Raw genomic sequence first — 25,126 nt, forward strand, 5'->3', positions numbered from 1 at the left:
CCCCTTTGGTGACCATAAATTTGTTTTTTATGTCGGTGAGTCTGTTTCTGTTTTGTATATAGATTCATTTGTGTTATTTTTAGAATCCACATATAAGTGATAATTGCATAATATTTGTGTTTCTCTGTATGACTTACTTCACTAAGTATAATATTCTCTACATCCATGCATGTTGCTACAAATGGAAATATTTTATTCTTTTTTTAATAGCTGAGGAATATTCCATTGTATATATGTATATATATAAACACCACATCTTCTGAAGCCAGTTGCCTCTTGGTGGGCACTTGGGTTGTTTCCATGTCTTGGCTATTGTAGATAGTGCTGCTATGAATGTTGCAGTGCATATATCTTTTCGAATTAGAATTTTCAGTTTTTCCAGATATGTACCCAGGAATGGGATTGCTGGATCATGTGGTAGCTTTATTTTTAGGTCTTTAAGGAACCTCCATAAAGTTTCCATAGTGGCTGCATCAATTTACATTCCCACCAACATCACAAGGGTTCTCTTTTCTCCACATCTTTGACAACACTTATTTGTTGTCTTTTTTGATGATAGCCATTCTGACTGGTGTGAGGTGATAGCTCACTGTGGTTTAGATTTGCGTTTCTCTAATAATTAGCAATGTTGAGCATCTTCTCATGTGCTGGTTGGCCATCTGTATGTCGTCTTTGAAAAAATGTCTATTGAGGTCTCTGCCCATTTTTTGATTGGATTGTTTGTTTTCTTGATATTTAGTTGTATGAGCTGTTTGAATATCTTGGATATTAACCCCTTGTCGGTCACATCATTTGCAAATGTTTTCTCCCATTCTGTAGGTTGTCTTTTTGTTTTGTTGATGATTTCTTTTGCTGTGCAAAAGCTTATAAGTTTGATTAGGTCCCATTTACTTATTTTTGCTTTTATTTCTCTTGCCTTGGGAGGATGACCTAAGAAAACATTGCTATGATTTATGTCAGAATGTTTTGCCTATGTTCTCTTCTAGGAGTTTTATGGTATCATGTCTTATATTTAAGTCTTTAAGCCATTTTGAGTTTATTTTTGTGTATCGTGTGAGGGAGTGTTCTAACTTCACTGATTTACATGCAGCTGTCCAGCTTTCCCAACACTACTTGCTGAAGAGACTGTCTTTTCTCCATTGTGTATTCTTGCCTCCTTTGTCAAAGATTAATTGACCATAGGTGTATCATTTATTTCTGGGCTCTCTATTCTTTTCCATTGATCTATATGTCTGTTTTTGTGCCAATACCATGCTGTTTTGGTTACTGTAGCTTTGTAGTATTGTCTGGAGTCTGGGAGGGTTATGCCTCCAGCTTTGTTTTATTTCCCTTTGGATTGCTTTGGCAATTCTGGGTCTTTGTGGTTCCATGTAAATTTTAGGATTAGTTGTTCTAGTTCTGTGAAAAATGTCATGGGTATTTTGATAGGGATTGCATTAAATCTATAGATTGCTTTGGGTAGTATGGCCATTTTAACATTTCTTCTTCTAATCTAAGAGCATGGGATATCTTTTTAGTGGGGATCTGGGAAGGGAAGCACAGGAATTTGTATTATCAGTCTGCCATTTTTAACAGGATGTCTTCCTGCTTCCTGATCCAATTCCATCTTACTTCCTTTAGCCTTGTATTTTCTCATCTTTGAAAGGTCATTGATTCTCCAGTTTAATGATCTCTCTCTGGCCTCATCTTCAGTCTCACACTCAGATTACTGTGGATTCTTGGATCCTTCCTGTGGCTTCCAGATCCCAGCTACCCTTCTCCTACTTCTGGCCGCCACTCAGTGTCGTGAGTTAGCTCTCCTTCATCTGCTCTCCCCTAAATATATGCATCCCCCAAGGACCTGCCCAAGGCTCTCTTCTGAAACAAACATAGCCATTTCCATATGCACAGCTGTTACCTTCAAGTAGGGACTCCTGGGTCTGCATCCTGAGCCCTGACCTTCTCTCTTGACCTAGTCTAGCAAGTATAAATGCCTGTTGAAGATACTTGGAGAGAAGTCCTGCTGACACCTCACATTCACATGTCTAAAACCAAGTCAGTTTTATCTCCCATAGCCTGTTCTTCCTCCTGTGTTTTTCATTTCTGTTAATGGTGTCACTGTCCTCCATTTACTTCAGATCCTCAGGGCCATTTCTCAGCTACTACTTTTTCTCACCCCAGAATCTAATTAGTTACAAAGTTCTATTGCTTTTATCCTCACAGGGCCTCAGAACCTGTCTTTATCTTTCGTTTCCATTTCCACTGCCCTTGCTGAGGACTGTATCGCCTCTTGCTTGAATTATTGCAAAACCTTCTTACTGCTGTTTCTACCTGTATTTCATCTTCCCTCCAATTCATCTTCTATACCAGTGACTCCCAAATGCAGATCTAGTAACATCAAAGTGAACTGTGATTTAAAAAACTGAGTATTTCTGGATATCTCCACTCAGTGATTATGGTTAATTAGGTCTGGGTGGGATGCAGGCCTCTGAACTTTTAAAGATGCTTCACAGTGAGTAAAGCAAATTTAGAACAATGTTTACTCAATGTATCATTTATGTAATTTTAGGACAAAAGCAATGCTGTGTAGTTTTAATGAATCTATACATATATCTGTATACATTTGACTCTTGAACGATGCAGGGGTAGGAGTGTCTACCCTGTGCACAGTCAAAAATCCGCTTAACTTATAGTCAGCCCTCAGTATGTGCAGTTCCTCCATATACAGGATTCCTCCATATCTGTGGTTCTGCATCTTCAGATAACCAACCGTAATCATGTAATACTGTAGTGTTTACTACTGAAAAAAATCCACCTATAAGTGGACCTTCACAGTTCGAACCAAACCCATGTTGAAGGGCCAGCTGTATAAATGTGGACAGGAAGGATACTCATCGAAGACAAGTGTTTATTTCTGAGGAGGAGAACAAAGGGGAGCTCGCTCAAGGAGAGGTATGGTTTATTTCTCTTAAAAAATTCTAAAGCCAAAATGGCAAAACGTTGACATGATTTTATTGTGAATGGAGCATTGTTGTATTGTTTTCTGTACTCTTCTGTCTATAGGAAGCGGTTTTGAAACTCTCCAGATGATTCTGATGCCTACCTAGGTTTAGGTTCTGCAGAAAATGCACCCATGACCACATCACACCTGTCTGAAAGGCTCCCAGGACTCCCATCTCCTGCAGAGTCAATTTCAAGGTCCTTGGCATGGCATTTGAGATGCTGGCCTACCTTTTATCCTTGCCTTTCATTCTCGCCATCTGTTCAGTGCGCCAGAAAACTCTGCTCTTCGTGGAGCCTGGAAAATGTCTTTTGCTTTCACTTGGCTCTGTGTCTTTTGCTTGTAGATGCTGTTTTTAAAAATTTATTTATTTGTTTATTTATTTATGGCTGTGTTGGGTCTTCATTGCTGCATGCAGGCTTTCTCTAGTTGCAGCGAGCAGGGGCTACTCTTCATTGCGGTGCGTGGGCTTCTAATTGCGGTGGCTTCTCTTGTTGCGGAACACGGGCTCTAGGCTCACCCGCTTCAGTAGTTGTGGCGCATGGGCTTAGTTGCTCTGCGGCATGTGGGACCTTCCTGGACAGGGGCTCGAATCTGTGTCCCCTGCATTGGCAGGCGGATTCTTAACTACTGCGCCACCAGGGAAGTCCCTGTTTTTTCTGTATTGAATTCTCTTCCCTGACTCCCCACCTTTTGCTCATCAAAATACTGTCTGTCCTTCAAGATCTGTTTTAAGTTCTACCTTCTCTAGGAAACTTTCCCCCTTTTCAAAAGCTTTTTCTGTGCTTCCTACAGGATTTCATTTATACTTTTATGGTACTTATAATGTGGGTCGTTGTTATTCACCTTTGTCCTATCCCATCCTCCCCTGTCCTCAAATGTAAACTGCCTGAAGGCAAGGGCTGTGTTATTCACTTACTCAATATATATTTTATTGATCATATGTTTCTGAGCACATGTTATATGTAAGGTATTGTGCTAAATTATGGGGGAGAGGTATGTGAGTAAAGCAGAGTTCCATTCAGATTCTCTCATGAAGTTTATGACACGTGTGGAAGTCTCCAAGTGGAGGAGAGAACAAGGATGCCTTATCTGTCTGGCAGGCTGTGACATTTTAAATGAAGGGGGAATCCAATGTGGTTGGTGAAGTTGGACAAAGACTTATGGATAAGTTGTCTTTTGAGCTGGGCTCTTCTGTGTAAGATATTAACAGGAGACATAGTCAAGATAGAGCCTTGTTGAAGTGATGGATAAATCCCAGGCAGAGGGACCTCAAGTCTCAGAGGCCTTTTCTACCGTTTTTTGTTTTCTTTTTCTTTTGCGTTACGCGGGCCTCTCACTGTTGTGGCCTCTCCCGCTGCGGAGCACAGGCTCCGGACGCGCAGGCTCAGCAGCCATGGCTCACGGGCCCAGCCACTCCGCGGCATGTGGGATCTTCCCAGACCGGGGCACGAACCTGTGTCCCCTGCATCGGCAAGTGGACTCTCAACCACTGCGCCACCAGGGAAGCCCTTAGAGGCCTTTTTTAAGAATAGTCAATAATTTACTTTAACCAAAGCCTGAACCAAATGGAGGGGAACAGTGGAAGATGAGGCTGGGAGAAGGGTTTGGGACTCTTTCTAGTGGACCCAGATGCTAGGCTATAAAGAGATGGGGCTTCATTTGGTTAGATGCCACTGAAAGTTTGTGGGCAGGGTTATGGCATCATTGGGCTTTGTTTAAGGTAGCAGCACCTGGCTTGGTCAGTAAAAGAAGCTGGCAGAGCAGGTAGGAAGAAGTAATGATCTGGTCCAAGACAGGTGATTCAAGCTGGGACCAGGGAGGGTCAGGCAGCAGACATGGAAGAGAGAGGTCAGGCGTGAGCAGTTCTGTAGGGTAGAATTGATTTGCTCTACTTTCTGACTGTGGATTATGGATTGGTATTGGGGAGCAGGTGGGTGAGAGTCCTTGAAGATGACTCAAGGAATTTAGCCTTGAGTCAGGAATTTGACCCTGACCAGGAAGTGGTTCCATTAATAAGAAGAAGAACATTGGGAAGAGGATGCGGTTTTGTGGTAAAGATGACGTCTGGTTTTGTGTCTGGTTTTGGACATTGTAGTAGATTGAATAGTATCTCCCAAGCTAGATATATGTAAGTCCTAATCCCTAGTGCCTGTGAATGTGACCTTATTTGGAAATAGAGTCTTTGTAAATGTAATTAAGGATCTAGGGATGAGTTCATCTTGGGTTTAGGGTGGGCCTTAGATGCAATGACTGGTGGTCTTATAAGAGAAAGGAGAGGGAGATTTGACACAGAGACACAAGGGGAAGGGCATGTGAAGGTAGAGGCAGAGATGTATTACCTGAGCTTATAAACCTATCTGAGGAGGGTTTTGCTGTGGTTCTGCCCTTAATCAGCAATAGAGAAAACCTTTACTCCAGGCTTTTGTCAGAGACCATAGCCTCAGACAGTTGTAGCCCAGTTCCCATCCAGCTTTTTGTTGGGAGAATTAATATTATTTCTGGGAACTATCTCAGAGGATATGGAGTCCATTAACTCCTCCAGCAATTCTAGTTTTTCTCCTTAGCTCAAGCCAGATGATCAGATGGCTGTCTGCTTGGACTCCCTTTTGGCTTTGCCAAGTCAGTACGGTGAATTGTGCTTTGGTCTGCTCTCTTGCATTGAGGGATGCAATAGGAAGCATTAAAGGAGACCCCCTACTGTATATACCTAGAGGCACCATTAATTGATTACTTTGCTTCCCCAACCCCCCAGTGTGGATGATAAAAGATACTTTATAAGAATTTACCCAAGGAAGGGAAGGTTAACACCTTGGGAGAAATTCCTCAATGATGAGAAAAACTAACACTCTGGAGGTATACGCTGTATTTTCCCTTAGAATCAATGTGATTATCTTGTACGTGTTTTCTTCTTTGCTTTGGCCACTAGGATGCTCAGGACCTTATATATGAACCACCCCAAGTAATAGTTTAGTACTTTACAAAAATATGTTTCTGTGGACTAACTTTTCCTCATGCTCTTCAAGCCTCTTTTTATGTTGTCTTCTTAACATAGTGCACATATTTTATAAGTCATTTCATCCTTTGTTGACATTAGATGGTTTCTGGGGGTTCTGCAGAGAACCGTGACCAACAGGAGGATGTGTGTGTGTGTAGAGAAGAAAAGAGAGAGAAATATTGACTGATTGATTGATTTTTAAGGAATTGACTCACATGACTGTGGAGAGCAGGACAGGCCAGCAGACTGAAGACCCAGGGAAGAGTTGATGTCACAGTCTTGAGTCCACAGGCTGTCTAGAGGCAGAATTCCTTCTTCCTTGCGGGACCTAAGGCTTTTCTCTTAAGGCCTCAACTGATTGGATGAGGCCCTCCCACGTTATGGAAGGTAATCTGCTTTACTAAAAGCCCACTGATTTAATTTTGATTGAAGTATAGGCTATGTACAATATTATATAAGTTACAGTTGTACAATATAGTGAGTTACAGTTTTTAAAGGTTATACTCCATTTATAGTTACTATAAAATATTGGCTATATTCCCTGTGTGGTACAGTCTATCCTTGTAGCTTATTCTATACGTAATAGTTTGTACCTCTTAATTCCCTACCCCTATATTGCCCCTCCCTACTTCCTTCTCCCCACTGATAACCACTAGTTCTCTATATCTGTGAGTCTGTTTCTTTTTGTTGTACTCACTAGTTTGTTTTAGATTCCAAATAAATGACATCATAAAGTATTTGTCTTTCTCTGTCTGACTTATTTCACTTAGTATAATACCCTCCAAGTTATCCATGTTGTTGTAAATGGCAAATTTTTATTCTTTTTTATGGCTGAGTAGTATTCTGTTGTGTGTGTGTGTGTGTGTGTGTGCACTCGCATGCATTTGTGTGTATACCACATCTTCTTTATCCATCTGTTGATGGACACTTAGGTTGATTCCATATCCTGGCAATTGTAAATAATGCTGCAATGAACATTGTGGTATGTATGTCTTTTTAAATTACTGTTTTGGTTTTTATTGGATATATACCCAGGAGTGGAATTGGTGGGTCATATGGTAGTTTTAAGTTTTTTGATTAGCCTGTAAACTGTTTTCCACAGTGGCTGCACCAGTTTACACTCCTACAAACAGTACAGGAGAGTTCTCTTTTTTCCGTATCCTCACCAGCATTTGTTATTTGTGTTCTTTTTGACGAATCATTCTGATAGGCATGAGGTGATAGCTCACTGTGGTTTTGATTTGCATTTCTCCCAATGCTTAGTGATGTTGAGCATCTTTTCAAGTGCCTGTTGGCCTTCTCCATGTCCTCTTTGGGAAAATGTCTATTCGGTTTTTCTGACGATTTTTTAATCAGGTTGTTAGTTTTTTGATGTTGCGTTATATTAGCTGTTTATATATTTTTTGATATTAACCCTTTACCAATCATATCATTTGCAAATATTGCCTCCCATTCAGTAGGTTGTCTTTTCATTTGGTCAGTGGTTTCCTTTGCTGTGTAAAAGATTTTAATTAGGTCCCATTTGTTTATCTTTGCTTTTATTTCCTTTGCTTTAGGAGACAGATCCAAAAAATATTGCTACAATTTATGTCAAAAAGTGTTCTGCCTTTGTTTTCATCTAGGATTTTTATGGTTTCTGGTCTTACATTTAGGTGTTTGATCCATTTTAAGTTTATTTTTGTATATGGTGCTGGAGAATGCTGTCCAGTTCCCAGCACCACTTACTGAAGAGACTGTCTTTTTTCAACTCTATATTCTTGCCTCCTTTGTTGTAGATTAATTGACCACAAGTGCCTGTGTTTATTTCTGGGCTCTCTTTTCTGTTTCATCGATCTATGTGTCTGTTTTTGTGTCAGTACCATACTGTTTTGATTACTGTATCTTTGTAGTATGGGTGAAGTCATGGAGCATGATTCCTCCAGCTCTGTTCTTTCTCCAGATTGTTTTGGCTATTCGGGGTCTTTTATGTTTCTATACAGATTTAAAATTATTGTTCTCATTCTGTGAAAAATGCCATTGGTATTTTGATAGGGCTTGCACTGAATCTGTAGATTGCCTTGGGTAATGTGGTCATTTGAATATTAATTCTTCCAATCCAAGAACATGGTGTATCTTTCCATCTGTGTGATCTTCAGTTTCTTTTATCAATGTCATATAGTTTTTGGAGTACAGGTCTTTTGCCTCCTTAGGTAGGTTTATTCCTAGGTTTTTTTTTTTTTTGGATGGAGTGGTAAATGGGATTGTTTCCTTAATTTCTCTTTCTGATCTTAGTTGTTAATGTATAGAAATGCACCAGATTTCTGTATGTTAATTTTGTATCCTTCAACTTTACTGAATTCATTGATGAGCTCTAGTGGTTTTCTGGTGACATCTTTACGATTTTCTACATATAGTATCATGTCATCTGCAAATTTTGACAGTTTTACCTCTTCCTTTCCAATTTGGATTCCTTTTATTTCTTTTCTTCTCTGATTGCTGTGGCTAGGACTTCTAGTACTGTGTTGAATAAAAGTGGCCAGCATGGGCATCCTTGTCTTGTTCCTAACCTTAGAGGGAATGCTTTCAGCTTTTCATCATTGTGTATGATGTTACCTGTGAGTTGTCCTATATGGCCTTTATTATGTTGAACTATGTTCCCTCTATGCCCACTTCCTGGAGGGTTTTTTTTTTTAAACCATTCAAATGGATGTTGAATTTTGTCAAAAGCTTTTTCTCCATCTTTTGAGATGATCACATGGTTTTTATTCTTTAGTTTGTTAATGTGTACCATGTTGATTTGCAGATATTGAAAAAATCCTTGCATCCCTGGGATAAATCCCACTTGATCATGGTGTATGATCCTTTAAATATATTATTGGATTTGGTTTGCTAGTATTCTGTTGAGGATTTTTTTTTTTTTTTTTTTGCGGTATGCAGGCCTCTCACTGTTGTGGCCTCTCCCATTGTGGAGCACAGGCTCTGGACGCGCAGGCTCAGCGGTCATGGCTCACGGGCCCAGCCACTCTGTGGCATGTAGGATCTTCCCGGACTGGGACACGAACCCGTGTCCCCTGCATCGGCAGGCAGGCTCTCAACCACTGTGCTACCAGGGAAGCCCTGTTGAGGATTTTTTGCATCTGCATTCATCAGTGATTTTGACCTGTAATTTTCTTTTTTTGTGGTGTCTTTGTCTGGTTTCAGTATCAGAATGATGGTGGTCTCATAGAAAGGGTTTGGGAGTGTTCCTTCCTCTGCAATTTTTTGGAGTAGTTTCAGAAGGGTGGGCATTAACTCTTCTCTAAATATCTGGTAGAATTTGCCTGTGAAGCCATCTGATCCTGGACTTTTGTTTGTTGGGAGTTTTAAAATTACTGATTCAATTTCATTAATGGCAATTCATCTGTTCATATTTTCTATTTATTCCTGGTTCAGTCTTGGGAGATTGTACCTTTCTAAGATTTTGTTCATTTCTTCTAGGTTTTCCATTTTACTGGCATGTAGTTGTTCATAGTAGTCTCTTATGATCCTTTGTATTTCTGTGATGTCAGTTGTAACTTCTCCTTTTTCATTTCTGATTTTATTGATTTGGGCACTCTCTTATTCTTGATGAGTCTGGCTAAAGGTTTATCAATTTTGTTTATCTTTTCAAAGAACCAGGTTTTAGTTTCATTGATCCTTTCTTTCTTTTTTTTTTTTTTTTTTGTCTATATTTCTGTTCTGATCTTTATGATTTCTTTCCTGCTACTAACTTTGGGTTTTGTTTGTTCTTCTTTCTGTAGTTGCTTTAGGTGTAGGGTTAGTTTATTTATTTGAGATTTTTCTTGTTTCCTGAGGTAAGCTTGTATCATTATAAACTTCCCTCTTAGAACTGCTTTTGCTGCATCCCATAGGTTTTGGATCATCTTGTTTTTATTTTCATTTGTCTGTATTTATTTTTCTATTTCCTTTTTGATTTCTTCCATGATCCATGGGTTGCTAGTAGCATATTGTTTAGCCTCTGTGGGCTTGTATTTTTTGTAGTTTTATTCTTGAGGATGCTTTCTAGCCTCATAGCATTGTGGTCAGAAAAGATGCTTGATATGATTTCAGTTTTCTTAAAATTACCTAAGCTTGTTTTGTGGCCTAACATGTGATTTATCCTGGAGAATATTCAATGTGCTCCTGAAAAGAACGTGTATTGTACTGCTTTTAGATAGAGCGCTCTATATATGTATTAAGTCCATTGGTCTAATGTGCTGTTTCAGGCCAGTTTTTTTTTTTTTTTTTTTTTTTTTGATTTTCTGTCTGGGTGATCTGTCCATTGATGTAAGTGGAGTTAAAGACACCTACTATTATTGTGTTAATGTTGGTTTCTCCCTTTATTCCCTTAATATTTGCTTTATCCATTTAGGTGCTTTTATGTTGGATACTTATATATTTAAAATTGTTAGATCTTCTTCTTGGATTGATCCCTTGGTCATTATGTAGTGTCCTTTTTTGTCTCTTATAACAGTCTTTATTTTAAGGTCTATTTTGTCTGATATAAGTATTGCTACCTGAGCCTTCTTTTGATTTCCATTTGCATGGGATATCGTTTTCCATCCTCTTACTTTGTGTCTGTATATGTTGTTAACTCTGAATTGAGTCTCTTGTAGGCAACATAAATATGAGTCTTGTTTTTGTATCCATTCAGCCAGTCTGTGTCTTTTGGTTGGAGTAATTAGCCCAATTACATTTAAGGTAATTATTGATATGTGTGTTTTTATTGCCATTTTGTTAATTGTTTTAGATTTGTTTCTGTAGGTCTTTTTTTCCCCCTTCCTTCTTCTTTTATTCTCTTGATTTTATGACTATCTTTAGTGTTAAATTTGGATTCCTTTTTTCTTTTTGTATGTGCACCTATTACAGATTTTTGGGATGTGGTTACTATGAGGTTTTTGTATAGCAGTCTATATACATATGTGATTGTTGTGAGTTATTGATCTCTTGATTTCAAATGCATTTTAAAAACCCTATGTTTATACTCTCCTTCCCTCATGATTACTGTTTTTGATAGAATATTTTACATCTAATTGTTTTGCATATGCTTTTACTGGTTATTGTGGTTATAGATGATTTTACTCCTTTTGTCTTTTAACCTCCCTACAAGCTTTGGGTGTGGATGATTTTCTACCTTTACTGTATGTTTACCTTAACTGATGAGCTTTTTCATTTTGTAATTTTCATGTTTCTAGTTGTGGCCTTTTCTTTTTCACTTACAGAAGGTCCTTTAACATTTCTTGTAAATCTGGTTTGGTGGTGCTGAACTCTTTAAGCTTTTACTTGTCTGTAAAGCTTTTGATTCTCTCCACCAAATCTGGTTGAGAGTCTTGCTGTGTAGAGTATTCTTAGTTACAGGTTTTTCCCTTTCATCACTTTAAATATATCATCCTAGTCCCTTCTGGCCTACAGAGTTTCTGCTGAGAAGTCAGCTGATAGTGTTATGGGTGTTCCCTTTGTAATTTGTTGCTTTTCCCTTGCTGCTTTTAATATTCTCTCTTTTTCTTTAATTTTTGCCATTTTAATTACAGTGTGTCTTAGTGTGTTCCTCTTTGGGTTAATCCTGTATGGGACTCTCTGTGCTTTCTGCACTTGGGTGACTGTTTCCTTTCCCAAGTTAGGGAAGTTTTCAGCTATTATGTCTTCAGATATGTTCTCAGCCCCTTTCTCTCTCTCTTCTTCTGGGACCCCTATAATGCAAATATCAGTGTGCTTGATGTTGTCCTAATAGTCTCTTAAATGGTCCTCATTTCTTTTCATTCTTTTGTCTGTTCAGTCTCAGAGATTTCTACTACTCTGCCTTTCAGCTCACTGATCCATTCCTCTGTATCATTTAGTCTACTGTTGATTGCTTCTAGTGTATTTTTCATCTGTTATTGTATTCTTCGTCTCTGTTTGGTGGTTCTTTATATTATCTATCTCTTTGTTTAAGATTTCTAACTTCTCACTCTGTGCGTCCATTCTCCTCCCGAGTTCTTTGATCATCTTTACAATCACTACCCTGAACTCATGCTTGGGTTGTTTGCCTGTCTCCACTTCACTTAGCTCTTCTTCTGGGGCTTTATCTTGTTCCCTCATCTGGAGCATGTTCCTCTGTCACCTCATTTTGCCTAAGTTGCTCTTTGTATTTTTATATATCTCTTAGGTTAGTTATGTTTCCTGACCTTGAAGAAGTGGCCTTTTGTAGGAGATGTCCTATGCATCCAGAAGCATACTCCACTCTTGTCCCCCAGGCTGTATGCTCTAGGAGTTCCCCATATGAGGGCTGCATGAGTTCTTCGGTTGTAGTGGGCTGACTCTGTGGGCAGTCTGGTAGGCTTGGTTGGCCCCCGGCCCAGACACTTGCCATGCCCTGCCTTGTGCAGAGGCTGTTGGCTTCTGGTTGGCTGGACTAGGTCATGGGGCAGATGACTGTGGAACTGGGGGTTGGGGGGACCCTGGGGCTAGTGCTGGCTTACTGGTGGGCGAAGTCAGTGTCCAGAAGACTCTGGTGCTCTTGCTTGCCCACTGTTGGGTAAAGCCCAGTCCTGGGGTTAGTGCTGGACTACTGGCTGGTAGAGCCAGGTTCTGGAATCTGGTTGCAGAGCCAGGGATCCCAGAGCTGGTGTCACATTGCTGGGGGGGTGGGAGGGGGGTGCAGTTCCTGACACAGTTGCATACAGAGTCCAGAGTGTTCTGAAGCTTGTTTTGGCCTGCTAGTGGGCAGGGCCATGGCCCATCTGGTCCCAGGGCAGGGTCTGGCCTACTGGTGGACAAGCTGAGCCTGCAGGCTGCGGGATTGTGTGGGATTGTGTTTTCTTGCATTTGGTGTCTGCCCCCTGGTGGATGAGGCTGGTCCAGAGGCTAGAGCCAGCTTCCTGGAGAGTGAGGCCAGGGCCCAGTGGATTCTGGGGCTGGGGCCTGCTCACTGGTGGGTGGAGCTGGGTCCTGGGCCCTCTGGTGGTCAGGGCTGTGTCCAGAGACAGCTGTGGGCTCAGGGAGTCTTAAGGCAGCCTGTCTGCTGATGGGTGGGTCTGCATCCCCACCCAGTTAGTTGCTTGGCCTGAGGCATCCCAGCACTGGTGCCTAGAGGCTGTTGAGCCAGGGAGGGCTGGGTCCTGGGAATAATAAGCTATAGGGAGGATTCCAAAATGGTGCCCACCAGCACCAGTGTCCATGTGGTAGAAGTGAAACCATGCACTTCAGATTGGGACTTGAACTCATGTGCCAGGACTTGAACCCAGCCTAAACCCAGATTGGGACTTGAACCCACATGGCCAGGACTCAAACCTGGCCAAAACGCTGATTGGGACTCAAACCCATGCAGCTGGGACTTGAACCCACTTGGCTGGGTCTTGAACCCACTTGGCTGGGACTTGAACCTGGCCAAAACCCACAGTCTCCCAACTGAGATCACACACCTGGTTTCAGGACTTAGTGAAGCTCAGGTTCTTGATGTCTCATCGCAGAAAGAATTCAGTGAGAGACAAAGTAATAGGTAAGAAGTGGATTTATTTAGAGAGAAACACACTCCACAGACAGAGTGTGGGCCATCTCAGAAGGTGAGAAAGGCACCAGGGTATAGGGTTGTCAGTTTTTATAGTGGTGGGTAATTTCATAGGCTAATGAGTGGGAGGAGTATTCCAGCTATTTCAGGAAGGGGTGGAGATTTCCAGGAACCGCCCACTCTTTGATCCTCATGGTCGGCCTTAGAACTGTCATGGCGTCTGTGGGTGTGTCATTTAGCTTGCTGATGTGTTACAATGAGCGTATACTGAGGCTCAAGGTCTAGTGGAAGTGACTTGTCCATCATCTTGGACCCATTTGGTTCTAATCCGTTTATGTCATGTCCTTGGGCTATGTCATTCTTTCAAAGGTTGTGCCCTGCCCCCTTCCCTCCTGTTTCACCGCCTTACCCATCTCCTTATGATTCCTTCTTTGTTTCTTTAGTTGTAGAAGATCTTTTCTGGTAGGCTCTGATTTTTTTCATTGATGGTTGTTCTGCAGATAGTTGTGATTTTGGTGTGCTCGCAAGAGGAGGTGAGTTCAGTGTCTTTCGACTCAGCCATCTTGACTGATCTCCCTCCTTTAAATGTTAATCATGTCTAAAAAATACCTTCACAGCAATATGGAGACTGGTGTTTGACATCATAGCCCAGCCAAGTTGGTTAAACAGATAAAATTAACCATCACAGGTAGGGATATAAATATATAATAGAATTTCCTTAAAATTTGGCATAATTGTTATTTGTCTTTTATACTCGCTTATTTGAGTGCATGTAGAAAAATATTCTGACTCCCTCCCATCTCATCTAGGTTCAAGTCTCATGTCATTATTTCGTCAGCTGCCAGGGCTTTCTTCCAAAGCAGCATTGGTTAAATGGCACAGAGTCTTCATTGTGTATTGACGTGTGAATGCTCTGACCTGCCTGTAACATACCCTGATACATGTCGGTGTTATACGGAGTTCTGCTAGCTCCTTGGTAAACAGCCGTTTTTGTGGAGGGACTTGATGAAGGGTATGATTTCACCAATTATTACCATTTCCAATTAGCCGGGGCCCAGGTGTGTGTGAATAAAACCTTAGCTCACCCTCTCTGTAGCTTTAACAGCCCCACCTAACTTGATTCCAGGGCTTTCATGCGTTTGATACTGTTCAATTGATTATATTGCTGCTATTCTATTCTGAAAAGTCTTCAGACATCCAGGGACCTGCCTTTTGTTAGGAAACATTCCAGTTGTTCAGGAATGTAATTCATCCTCAGGGGTGGATCTTATCTCTTTATCTTTGGGAGGCTGGTTACTTTGTTTGGGTGCAGACCTCTTCACTGTTGGAGAGAGGAGCCTGACAACCTCGCTTGCTCTCTTAAGGTAAGAATCAAGTGATGCTGGACAACCGTCGGCTTCCTGTTTGGGAGCACTGGGTTAGGTCAGGCTCCTCATGGACTCCTGAATATCTTGGGCCTCTGTCTTTGTCCATCTCCTCAGCGGTTTGCCAGGTTTTCTTTTCCATCCTAATCGTTTGCTTCTCACTGCTGTCCTGGGATTCAGAAGCCTGGTTTTGGCTTAAGTTAATTATATTTCTGATGAACCCAAGGAGGGAGTGCCCATGCCTAGGGAGTGGTTAGTGGTGAGACTTCTCTGCTTCCCACATGATGGACTAATTTGGTCAATTAAAAGAGACCCTTCCAGAGTAACTATCCCAGGGATGGGGGTGGTAACATGTGGGGGGTAGGAGCAATGCTCAAAAGTGTTCACATCAAGTGAAATACATTGCTAACTCTACTTACTAAGGGTACTCGCTGACTATTCTTGAGCATTTGTAATTATAGCACATTTATATGTTCAGGATTAGAAGGTATTTCCTGATCCAAAACAGGATGAGAGTGTTTCCCCAACCAAGAAACGGTGGCAGCATCCACTTGAGCATGTTTAAAGTTGTGTGTTTTACTGACGATTGCTCTTTACCTCATTCATTTGGCCCTTTTGGTTTTAGGTGTGGTGCTTAACATACAGGCCAACCAGTATCGATTGTTAGGCCTGTCTCCATTCTCTTAGTGGAAAAAGCTGAACCTGACGTCTGGTTTTCTGAGGTCAGGCTGCCGAGGCCAAGGAATATCTTCTTGAGGCTTCAGGGACCTGAGCCTGGCCCGCTAAGTAGTCATCTGCCTGGTTGGGCTGTCAGCTCCCAGCCCAGAGGCCCTCTGCCTTGCAACCAGACTTCCCACCTTGCATCCGATGGGTGAGGGAGGCATCCTCCAAAGGGAGTTGTCTGAGATTGTGAACTGATGGGCCAGGGCCATGTGTACCTTCCTGTTTCTTGTCTAAAGAGCAGATTGAATTATTAGTGCTCGTGTTTGTTAATGATAATTATATGTTTCGAGTACAAAGTAAAATTCTGTCGAATATCTACTAAGATGCTTTACTCCTTGCCTTGTTAAAAGAATGACATGGTACTACCCTAATTAAGTTCAAGAAGACAAGTAGGAATCTGCATATCATCATCACTGTTTTCCCCTGGGCATACTGGGTGGTGTGCAAGCTGTTACTTGAACTTAAGAGTCTGCTATTAATCTGAAGAATATGGAGATCAGAGAAGTGATGGTCCAGCAATGAGACAAACAGAGGCTATTGGATTATCTCCCAAAGCAAGAAAACTTAGAAAACTTAATTTCTTTTCAGTCACAGGTTCCACACAGTGTTAGGAACATTATAATAATGATTGTGATAATCATAATAATGATTATAATGGCAATAAAAAGTAACTCTAATATTAACTATCTCTATCACTACCATCACGACAGCTAACATTTGTTGGCTCCTACTTTCTACCAGGCCCTAGGCTAAGCATTTGATTTGCATTCTCTCCATCTGCACAGTATTCCTATGAGGAAGGTCCTATTAACATCTACTTTTTACAGTTGAGGAAAGTGGGGTTTAAAGAGATAAATGGCCCAAAGTTAGACAGCCAAGCCCCAAAGAACAGGATGTAACCCTCCGGACAGCACAGAACGGGGTCCAGCCTCACTGCAGCTTTGACCCGCATGCAGGTGTTGTGGCCGGCACTCCTCTCGGCTTTCACACTTGCCCCTGTTCACCTGCCCTTTGCCCTCTGACCTCCACCTACCGTTGACATGTTGTGTCTTCTGCACTGAGGTAGCCAAAACATTCAAAAATATATAAATAGTTCAAGATTGTTAAAGAATATTCAGCCTATAGGGAACAGCAGAAAGAATGAGGAATAAAAATCACCCAGTTTTGATGAACTGGGGGATTGGGATTGACATATATACACTACTATGTATAAAACAGATAACTAATAAGAGCCTGCTCTATTACAAAAAAGTAAATAAAATAAAATTTGAAAAAAAACCCAGCCAGTTTTAAAAGATCCTCACTCTATAGTCACAAACATGTTAGTGTGTTTTGCTATGGCTTTTCCTCTTGTGAATAGTGTGTTCACATAGTTATTCTGTATTAAGTTTTGAATTTTAAGTTTAACATAAGTATTTTCTTGTGCCTTTGTTCTCATAAGCCTATTTTAATGGCTGCTGAGCCCTCTATTAAGTGCATATGGTTAGAGGGCTCTTAAGTCTAGGCCACAGGAAGGTGTTTCTTTGAGTTGCTCGCATGTGACAGGTGCAGGCCACTCCTCACCATATTGATAGCTCATTTCTGTCTGCTGACAGTAGGGCTGGAATTGTGGGGTGTCTATGCCCCCTCACATTGTAAATACCTTGTATCTTGAAAGGGGTCTCTGTGGGGTTTGGCAGGAGTCCTGCTGGCCTATAGCTCAAGACACCCAGAATAGGCTCTGCATTGAAACTAGCTGCAAGTCCTTTGGGTAAATTACTTCATCTTAGCGTCTTCATCTGTGGACCACTTACATCTAGTCAGTGCTGTAACTGCTCGAAATCAGGAGTTTTCTGAACGCTCTTGATTTATAACCCAGTCAGCTCCAATTGCCGCGGCAATTCTGGAAGGGCTCAGCTGGGTTATGCTGAGTTGCTTCGAGCAGGAAATTTTGTTTTCCGAGATGACCAGACCTGTGGGCTCTTAGAAGGTGAAATGTCTTAGCCCCTTCAGTTTAATTCTTGCCATTCCCACTTCTGTGCCCCAACCCTGCCAACTTTTTCCCCAGGCCTACACACCCACAGAATAGATAGTACAAAGTCTGTGCTCAACAAATAGAGGTCGAGCAAATGAATATATGTCTGTACAAATGCTATTAGTCTTTGTTTAAGAATCTTTAGCCCAATGGCTGCCTGACTTTATCAAATTAATGAGTAAGATTGTTTCGTTTAGATGTGATGGTTTTATTTGCAATAAATAGGGACTTAAGCTTACAGAGTCTCTCAGAGCATCTTTCAGAACAGTTTCCCTACAAAGTTGATTGTCTGTGCTTCCCTCATGTTACAGAAGAAAGAACAATGATTTGTGGGACTTTGTATTCTTTCCCCTGTATTGTAGGGTGAGATAGATTTTTGTTTAGATCACAGCAAAATCATAGCCTAGAATGTAATCATTCTCTCATTTTGACCAGCAGGAAAAATAAGGGCATTTGGGGCTTCCTGCTTTCCTTAGAGCCGCATGTCTGGACCCATGGGGATTACATGGTTTGTTTTGACAGGCTCCCCCTGATTCTCACCTGGTGATACTAACCTTGAATTGGTTTGCTCATGCCTTGAAGGCATCTATCCACATCATCATACAATAGCCAAGACTCCTGGAATAAAGCTGCTTCCAAGGAAGCCAAATCTTGCCATTTCTGGCCCTATATTCTATCACAGACTAAAAGGAACAAAAGTTTGAGTTCCTACCACCCTCCACGAAAAGACCTAATTGGGTGTCTACCTTGGTGCAGAAAGCTTGCCTTCATCTCTCCAGGTATGATCATTAATTGGCCTTAGCTTTTCCCAAGCTAATGTGCTGACTGCAGTGGCCTCACTGGCCTCACGTGGGTGGGATGAGAGCTTGGAAGCACCATGTGGTGGTTGGTAAATCTGCTGACAAATAGACAAGTGGCATGGCTTCATGTGTCTGTTTGTGTTTGAAATGTCATTGATAATAAAGCCTCGTTTGTTTAGGCCTTTGTATCTGTCATCTATGGCATAGTAATAAACCACCCCAAACTCAGTGGCTTAAAACAACCACCATTTTATCTGCTCATGATTCTGTGGGCCAGCAAGTTGGGCTGGGCTCAGCTGGGTGGTGGGTCTGCTAGTCTCCCCTGGGGTCACTCATGCCACATACTCAGCTGGTGCCGGGAGGGGGTTGATATGGGGGCCTCAGCTGGGATGATTCATCTCTGTCATGTGGTCTTATCCTCCAGCAGGCTAGCTCAGGCTCCTTCACATGACAGAAGTGTCTGGTAAGAGGGTAAGCACTGAAGCTGCACATTCTTTTGGTCAAAGCAAGTCATAGGGCCAGCCCAGAGTCAAGGGGAAGGTGTTGAAAATAGACTCTACCCCTTCGTGGGAATCGCTGCAAAGAATTCATGGCCATTTAAATGTTATCTAGGCTCTTAATTTTGATATGAAAGCATTCTGAAATTAAAATTATTTTATTTGACTTTAAATCATCCTGGGGTAGGGATGGTATCTTCAGCCCATCTGAGAGGAGAGACATCTGGAAAACAGAGGTCTTCTGTAACATACCCAAGAGTATAACAATAAAGATAATGATAATAACAGCAAACATTAATATTGTTATTACTATATGCCAAGCACTGTTTTAAGTCCTTTACATATTGTAACGCATTTGGTCATTAGAGAATCTGAAGAGTGGGTATTACTTTATCCCCATTTTATAGGCAAGAAAACTGAGGCACAGAGATGTTAACTTCCCCCAATGTCATAAGGCTACTAAGTGGCAGAACTGTGATTTTACCCCAGGTGGTCTGGTTCCAGAGAACCTCTCAAGTTAATGGAAACTAAACCTTCCTGACGCTTAGAATTCTTTCTTGGACCATGTAGTTTTTCTGGAGACAGGGGGATTGGCTATTTGGAGAGGGGCACTAGGTCTTTCTGGGTTTACCCGTCTGGCCAGAAATGGGTCTAGACACATTGTAGGAGACCCTCATTGGAGATAATAAAGACACTAGACCCCATGGAACAGAGAGTAATTCTCCTGGTGTGTATGTGTGGGGTGTCTGGTCACGGTGTCACTCTGCTCTGTTGCTGGGAAAGTGATTGAAGGATGAGAATATTTAATAATGTCCTTGTTAGCTTTTTGGATACCCTCTTGTTCTTAGATTCAGGTAATCAGAAAGCCTCAGCTCCAAAGAAAAGAACGTTGTGTTTATTTAGCTTTTTGTTTAAGGACTACCCCAGGGAGAGGGTGGGTTAACAACCTTTTTTTATACAGTTTTTGTCCATCTCCAGGTAGTACCAGGTGGTTTATCTAAGGAGAATGACACCTTTTGCTGAATTTCTAAGACCGTCCTTGCAGCCATGGATTAAGTGGTCCGCAGCACCCGTATCTTAGTAATGGGGCTGCAGCCTCCTCGGTGTGAGAGGTGTAGGTGTGGGGCAGGTTTTAGAGCCAGGATTAGACTTGAGTCTCAAAGGGGTCATTTCTCACTTTGCGTTGAGCACTAGAATGGGGGCGAGACCACCAGTCTAAGACTTCAGAGCAGTCATTTCAGCCTTCTAGCATCTCCTCTTCATCAAATCCCATTGCTGTCTCTTGACTCCACAGCCAGCCTCCTCCTTCTGATGTCCTCCTGTTCCTCCTACATTGACTCAGGTTAGCATCAGTGACCGTTCCCACTCCTGAGAGGTATTTGCTACATCTTCTGCACACATGAGAACCTGCCTGTTCACCCTAATGGACTCGAGGAGAATCTGAGTGGGAAGCCAGGCAATCTGGATGTGCACAGCCCACCAGAGCGGGAAGGACATGGGGTCGGACTGGAGAGACCTGCGCTGCTGGCTGCCCCTCCTCTTCCAGCACCTCTCACCTTCCCACCCCAAAAACTCCTTGATTGTCAAGTTCAGAATCCTAGGGATGCCTTCCCCATAGTAGTGGAACCTCTGTTACCTTTATAATCTTTTCCTTCAGCTAATCTGGGAGAGTTTATAATCCTGTTTTGCATTAAGTATTTTTCCCTTTTGGAAGCTTACATCCCTTTTTTGTTATTCAAACTAGCTGAGACAGTTGATGCCCTAGCACAGAAATGAAACCCTGACAGGCAGGTCTCTACAGCAGAGATTCTCCAAACAGTGCCTGACTGTCAGAGATTGCAGCCGAATAGCTCAGCCTACCTTTACGACAGCACATGGAATGAGAGGACAGAACACAGGCAGGAAGCTGCTTTTGTTTCTGAGGCCTTTGGGGCTGTTCTTTCCTGACTATAAACCTAATTGCTTCCTGGGTGGATCTGTCCAACAGAGCGGTATTCCTTTAGCTCCCTCCTGTCTGGTCAGTCTGGGCTACCAAAGCCTGCACCTTTGTCAGTGGGCTGGTGGAGTAACATTGGATGCCTGTGGCTCTTGCTGACGTTGCCTGTTTTGGGGACTGGCGGTACCCAGGAGAAGGATGTGAGCATGTGTGTGAGGGGAGGCAGGTGAGAGGCAGCTGGGCCGCCTGGCACAGTGATGAGCAGGACGAGACAGTGCGCTTAGCAAACCAGGGTCCGTCGCGGTGCTCTTGAGTGCTCGCAGAAGTCCTCATCCTCCAGAAGGGGAGGTTATTCACCTTATACCCATAGAAGACACTTCAGGTGTGGTACTTCCTTGAATTTACTGCAGCTTTGACTCACCCTGGGATTGCCAGGTTTCATCATTCCCCTTTCTGGTTGGTTTTATGACCAATGTTGTACGAAGGTAACCCCTGAAAGTTTGTGTAAGCCCCTCCTTTTTTTTTTTTTTTTTTTTTTTTTTTTCCTAGCAGTGAAGATGATTGCTCAACAGTAAACACAGAAAGGGAGTTAAAAGAAAAAACTTTGCTCTAGGCTGGCTCTTGGCAGGAAAGCTGAGCTGGGAAAGGCAGTTTCTGAGTAGTTAGGATGCATATTTATACACCCCACGGTCATGGGCTCCTTAGCAACTTTCTTTTTTTTTTTTTCTCTTAATGTTAATTTAAATCTTTTTTTTAACATCTTTATTGGGGTATAATTGCTTTACAATGGTGTGTTAGTTTCTGCTTTATAACAAAGTGAATCAGTTATACATATACATATGTTACCGTATCTCTTCCCTCCTGCGTATCCCTCCCTCCCACCCTCCCTATCCCACCCCTCCAGACGGTCACAAAGCACTGAGCTGATATCCCTGTGTTTCGCAACTTTCTTACCATCCTCAGTCGCTCTTTCTTGAAAGGTGGTTATCAGTAATCCAACCAAAGGGCAGCATTTCAAATTTAACCTTAAGTGGCTCTCGAAATTTCATCTTCAGGAAGTCTTTCTATAATAGAGTCGAAAACTTCCTCTGGGTCTGCACATAACAAACCAGTGCCCGATTCTGTTCTCCCCACAGTCGCTTTCCATATTTAACCCGGGAACATTGAGTCCTGTCTACTTAATAGCTGTGTTTCTCCCGTTAGCTGAATGTGGATCCGTGCTAGGATAAAAAGGGCAAAGCTGGTTACTCTGGGATGGCAGATCTGTGCTAACCACCCCGGGTAGTGCCACCAGATGGATGTTGAATAAATGTGTTTGGACAGTGATGTCACCTGAAGCACACACTCCGATCCCAGGGCCCTAGCTTGTCTTTTGCATTTAAACTTCAGGTATACTTTGATCAAGTACGTGGTCAAGCCTTTTCACTTAAGTTTACTTTGGAGCCTCAGCAATGTATCCAATCAGATTGTTGCCAGAATCACATATGGTATAAACCTATTTGGCTTTTATCCAACAGAACTCTAATATGAGGCAGTAATGTAGGTGGTTACTTGGCCATCTATTAAATTATTTTCTATATATTTTTAGTAGCACCTCATTAGTAATTAAACTATATTTCAGAATTTTAATTGAAATGTATTTGACATATAACTGTAAATTTAAGGTGTACAACATGCTGATTTGATACATTTATATATTGTAACGTGATTGCCATTGTAGCTATAGCACCTCTATCATGTCACAAAATTATCAACCCTTTTTAGTGGTTGGAATAATTAAGATCTAGTCTCTTAGCAAGTTTGATGATTATAATACAGTATTGTTGTCTTTATTCACTATACTGTGCTTATTTGTCTACTAGTTTCAAGTAAACCGTATTTTAACATATCTCCCCCAAAAGGGTAAATTCGAGTAAAGCAATACGGAAAATAGTGGGGAGATTGAGATTAATTAGGAAATGAGAATCCCTGATGCATTCATGGATTTTCTTCTGAGATTGGTTATAACTCTGAAAGGGAAAGGTTTTCAGTTTTCCAGTCTTTAAAATGAACTGTCATGTTAGAGGCTTTTGCCCTGACTTGTCCGCATGTGTTTACCCTATTAGAATAAGACATTGGGGGCTTCCCTGGTGGCGCAGTGGTTGAGAGTCCGCCTGCCGATGCAGGGGGCGCGGGTTCGTGCCCCGGTCCGGGAAGATCCCACATGCCGCGGAGCAGCTGGGCCCGTGAGCCGTGGCCGCAGGGCCTGCGCGTCCGGAGCCTGTGCTCCGCAACGGGAGAGGCCACAGCAGTGAGAGGCCTGCATACCACAAAAAACACCACCAACAAACAAACCAAAAAAGACATTGGATTAGTTTTATATACAGGATTCCCAAAATAGCCAAGGCAGTGACCACAAGCAGAGAGCCAGGTAGCGTTCCTATAGGATTTCTCTCCACTAAGGTTACAAATGTTCCTACTGCCATTTCTCCCCTGTCTCCTCCATCCCTGTGTTCACCAGAGGCCTAATGGATAGTTCTGTGGACAGCTTTCCTTGAATTGTGAGCTGAAATACAGGCTTTAAATATATATAAAATATAGAGTTTTAAGATGTTAGGGAGGAAAGTGACATTGATTTATTTGTTCTGTTCTCAGCCAGCCTGAGAAACCTGTCCCGTCAGGTAATCAACAATTGCTTTTATCCTAACTGGTGACTTCAAGAGAGGGATTACTCATCCCATCATTACCATTCCCCCTGAGTCATCCCGGCTGGTTCCTGTTGGTTTCAACCGAATAAGAATCTTCAGGCCGTGGACGCTAAGGCCAAGATACCTGTTTAGTAATATGAATTACAGAAACACGCCTTGGACACGGAGCCATGGCTCATTCTGGAAAGATACTGTATAGATTCAGGTCTTTAACTATGTGTCTATTTGAGGAATTGTGTTGTCTGGTATGGTCTAAGTGGCCATCTTTGTGGTCAGCGTAGAATGATCGTATGAGCAACCAGACCCTCCAGCCTGCCTGGTGATGATCTAAAGGGCAAAGATATGGCTATGAAAATGAATGGTGATTTGGGAGCACCTCGAGCCTGTACCTTCTCAGAAGTGCTGCAGGTTGACCACTGAGTATTCAGTGGGGATCTTAGTAGAGCCCCTTGAAGGCCTTGTCCTTGTGATGGTGCTAAGAGATATAGGTACACTGAAGGGAAGCTGGTTTCCATTTTACTACCTGTCCCTTGTCATGCCACTGTCCTCAGTACTATTCTTGGGTCCTGTTGTATATGATTTGGATGACAAATCTGAGAGTAAATTGTCTCGGTTTACATGTAATGGTAGAGATCAGTATTGATTGGCACGTGTGTTTAGTTCCAGTTCATTCCAAAGTTCAGTTTATTTCCAAGTCCTTAATTTTTATGTTCATCACAGACCTAGAGAAACTTAGTTTTGAGGGGGAGCTGTCTTTTAAGACTTAGTTGAGGTATCACATGTTCATGGGAGAGCTTGACACGTGGAAAAGAAAAAGGCAAATGCTGGATGCAAGTTTGTGGGTTAGTTGAAAATCCTGCCTCTTTCACAGATTCTTAACTAATCCTTCCTGGGTTTAAATAAAATCAGCAGTTGCTTTTACAACAGCGATTCTGTCACCTTTCTCTATCTTCAGGAACTTGAAATATATCACTAAACAACATCAGAATTAATCCAAGGCCCTCTAGACTGTAGACTGAGCTGCTTGGGGCAGGAACCTTGCCTTCTTCATCTTAAATTCCTAGGACTGAGAAAAATAAGGACTGAAAAAAAAATGCCTGTTTTATAAGCAGGTATATATGAACTAGTAACCATGGAAATAAGACACATTGCGATCCTGAAGCCCCAGTGGTTTGATGGCATTCCCTGTAGGGTCAGCGTTGGATAGAAACCTGGGTGCAGGAGGGGAGCAGCTACTCTGGGACTCTTGGACGGGCCTGCAAGGAAGGCATTAATGTAGGCCCCGTGGCAGGTTGGCTTTTACCATTGCCCATGATTCCTGTGTTGAAGTAGGAGGGCTCAGCCCACACAAATGCTGAGGAAACAAAACCAACTCTTTTATTACCCTCTCCAACATTTATAGCCAAGCCCTATTCAGTGTCCTTATCCTGGAGCCCTTCGGACAGTCATTTCAATGGTTTATTTTCTTTTCACAACCAAAAAACAAATAAAATGTTTTATCACCTTTTGGGTAGACTTGATGTCTTTCTCTTCATTTCATCACGTTCTGGGTCTATAAAATTCCCCTTACCTTTCAGTTTTTATAATGCAGGGATAGGAATTCTGTTTTCCTCCTTCTTTATGTAAAGATTTTTTTTTTTCAGT

General features: G+C 42.0%; 1 protein-coding gene across 2 annotated transcripts in view; it reads left to right on the plus strand.

Annotated features, from left to right (window-relative positions):
- Window positions 1-25,126, plus strand: part of LYPD6B (LY6/PLAUR domain containing 6B) — a 234,389-nt gene that overhangs the window by 146,409 nt on the left and 62,854 nt on the right. The window contains exon 1 of one of the 2 annotated variants that reach the window (XM_049712498.1): window positions 14,749-14,825. The exons of the other annotated variant lie outside the window; for it this stretch is intronic. The gene's annotated coding sequence lies outside the window, so the exon portion shown is untranslated. Of the gene's footprint in view, window positions 1-14,748; window positions 14,826-25,126 lie in introns of those variants that run through there. 2 annotated transcript variants of the gene reach the window in all.

The sequence above is a fragment of the Orcinus orca genome, chromosome 7 (genome assembly GCF_937001465.1).
Source record: "Orcinus orca chromosome 7, mOrcOrc1.1, whole genome shotgun sequence".
Lineage (NCBI taxonomy): Eukaryota > Metazoa > Chordata > Mammalia > Artiodactyla > Delphinidae > Orcinus > Orcinus orca.